Source organism: Myotis brandtii, unplaced genomic scaffold (assembly GCF_000412655.1).
Source record: "Myotis brandtii unplaced genomic scaffold, ASM41265v1 scaffold1164, whole genome shotgun sequence".
Classification (NCBI taxonomy): Eukaryota; Metazoa; Chordata; class Mammalia; order Chiroptera; family Vespertilionidae; genus Myotis; species Myotis brandtii.
In genome coordinates this window covers 370,037-373,200 of record NW_005354027.1, presented here as the reverse complement: position 1 = coordinate 373,200, position 3,164 = coordinate 370,037, and the positions used below count along the sequence as shown (strand labels likewise).

At 43.3% G+C, this 3,164-nt stretch overlaps 1 pseudogene; it reads right to left on the bottom strand.

The window, feature by feature from the left end:
- Positions 1 to 2,570: 2,570 nt before the first annotated feature.
- Positions 2,571 to 3,164, bottom strand: part of LOC102262122 — a 1,100-nt pseudogene continuing 506 nt past the window's right edge.

The window sequence follows — 3,164 nt, the reverse complement described above, 5'->3', positions numbered from 1 at the left end:
AAGTTAGATCCTTCAAAGTGCATGTGGAAAGCTAAATACTGTAATTAAGGGTGGCTAAAATGGAGGCTGAGTTACTGGAGTAAATAGAAGGAGACTGAAAAGGTTGATGAGAAACAGTGGTGACCAACCTGTTTTCTATGCTCATGAGGTGAGCTTTGTCCCAAAGGCAGTAAGAAGCCATATCATATTGCATAGAGACCATTGGTCAGGCACTTATGAAATGGGAACAGTTAAATCAGTGGTTAGGTGAATGAAAGCCCATTGAGTATGGTTGTGTAAGTGTAGGAATTTAAGATCAAAGAATGATAAAACTAGTAAGAATGTTGGTCCAAAACTTGTAAAAATCAGCAATTTTGGGAGAAAACTGACTTGAATAGAGACAGTGAGGAAAGTGAGGAAGATTTTGCAACCACTTGTTATAAGACTGATCAGGCTTAAACATAAACTGAGGCAGAGAGATGGAAATGTAGATTTGGGAATTACTCAAGAGGCCTAAGAGGGAATGGGCTGGGCTAGCTGGGTGACGTGTGGCAAGTCACTCAAAACCCACTGTGCTTGGTTGTCCATTTGTAGAGTGAGCAGACCTCCACTACCAGCATCTGATGAACTAATACTTGTAAAATGCACTTAGCACCTTATAAGCCTTTTGTAAGAGCTAGTCAACTCAATGTTGTTAAATAAAATATAAAATATTTCTGAGAGACTATTGTATTGATCACAATGAATACATGAGTAAGGGATTTACTGTTGTAAATGGTTCAGGATTCAGGATCTGGAAGAGGAGCCACATACAAATGAAAGAGAAAAGACAAGAGATAATTTGGGAATATTGGGGGCCAGGAGGGTAAGTCCAACTCAAGAGGAAAGAATTCCACTGGTGCTCTGGCAGCATCAACCTTTTATAGTCAGAGGTAAACAAGGTAGTGGTTACCATAGTTACACAGTTCTTGTGAGTTTCACTTGTTTTGACCATAGTTACACTTCTTGCACTTCCCTCAGCCCATTAGCTTCCCAGATAAGATCTAGGGAGTGTTATAAGGTCAAGCCTAATTATGCTAAGAGGACTGTGCCCTCTAAGCTGAGACTTGTTTGAAACTTTGCCAATAGGTCAGTCCGAGGCTTAAACCTATATCAGTTCTCCATAATTTACAAAGTAGAGGTTGTTTAGGGGGTGGAGCATAAGAAAAAATAATATATATTATTTAATAATAACAACATGTATTTCATACATGTTACATTAACTAAACCATGCAGTATGTATTCTTTTGATATTAACTTTTCTCACTCAATATAATTTCCTTGAGGTTCATCTAAATTGCTGCATGAATCAAATGTTCATTTTTTTATTGCTAAGTAGTTTTTCATGATATGCCATACTGACCTTTTAAAACTGTTTAAATTTGTTAATTAAATAAAATTAAATTAACTTTGTGAGAAAAATTCTGTATTGTTGCTCACCCACTTGAAATGAATGAAAAATTTGACAGAGCATAAAATATGGAAGCAATTAATAAGAAGAATTGTGTGAGTGATGTCTCATTACCACTGAATGCTGGCTAGCAGCCAGAAGACTGATGTGGGTTTCAAAGCTTGACCTCATATGTGTGCTAGGGTTGGGGGCTTGTCACAGCATTTGAGGAGAATTCCGGTTGCTCCATATTCTCATCAGCATTTGGTGTTGGTACTATTCTGTATTTGGGCCACTGTAATAGATGCATAGTGTATCTTATAATTGTTTTAATTTGCTATTTTCTAAAGACGTATGATGTTAAACATCTTTTCGTATGCTGATTTGTCATTTGTATATTTTCCTTGATGAGATGTCATTTCAGATCTGTTGCCCGATTTTTTAATTGGATTGTTTGTCTTCTGGTTGAGTTTTAAGAGCTTTTTGTATATTTTAGATAAGTCTTTTATCAGCTATGTCTTTGCAGTCTGGGTCTTTTTTATTCTCTTGACAGTGTCTTTGGCAGATAAAAAGGTTTTGCTTTTAATTTTTGTTTTTTAATATTTTACAAAGTAGAGGGAGGGAGGGAGGGAGGGAGGGAGGACTTATTCCCAGCAGGACATGATCAACAGGTACATGAGCAGTGGTATCAGGGACAGCAGGGAGGAAGGGCATTCTGTGCTTCTGCCACAGGTGTTTTTCCAGGGTGGCCCGCAGGCGGAAGGGCACACGGCAGTGGGGGCACTCAAAGCAGGCACCGCCGGGCCCAGGACCGTGTATGCGGCGGTGGCGGCTAAGCTTGCTCCTCTGGGCACAGGCAAATGATTTGTCATTTGTATATTTTCCTTGATGAGATGTCATTTCAGATCTGTTGCCCGATTTTTTAATTGGATTGTTTGTCTTCTGGTTGAGTTTTAAGAGCTTTTTGTATATTTTAGATAAGTCTTTTATCAGCTATGTCTTTGCAGTCTGGCCTTTTTTTATTCTCTTGACAGTGTCTTTGGCAGAGAAAAAGGTTCTGCTTTTATTTTTTTATTTTTTAATATTTTACAAAGTAGAGGAAGGCAGGGAGGGAGGATTTATTCCCAGCAGGACATGATCAACAGGTACATGGGCAGTGGTATCAGGGACAGCAGGGGGGGAAGGGCATTCTGTGCTTCTGCCACAGGTGTCTTTCCAGGGTGGCCCGCAGGCGGAAGGGCACACGGCAGTGGGGGCACTCAAAGCAGGCACCGCCGGGCCCAGGACCGTGTATGCGGCGGTGGCGGCTAAGCTTGCTCCTCTGGGCACAGGCAAAGGAGCAGAGGTCGCAGGTATAGGGCCGCTCCCCAGTGTGTGAGCGCCTGTGCACAGTCAGGTTGCTGCTGTCAGTGAAACGTTTCCCACAGAACTCACAGCTGCCCCCCGGCCCATGGCTCTTGCTCAGTGTCTTTGGAGTCTTCTTAGGCAACTTGTCTGGGATCTGGGCAGAGTTGATTCCCTCTTCCTTGATGGCGTCGCCCCAACTGTCCCCACCAGGACCAGCCTGAGCTCCAGCACCTGGAGCCCCAGGTTCCTGCACACCTGCTGTGTGGGCAGCTCCAGCCCCTTCAGGGCTGCACAGGAGAGTCCTGGCTGGGGCAGCATCATGGGCGGCTGGCTCTGGAGGCGCAGCTGAGGCCTGTTCCTGACTGGCCTTGGCCGTGTAGGGGCTCTGAGGTTGCAGCTGCCGGTGGTG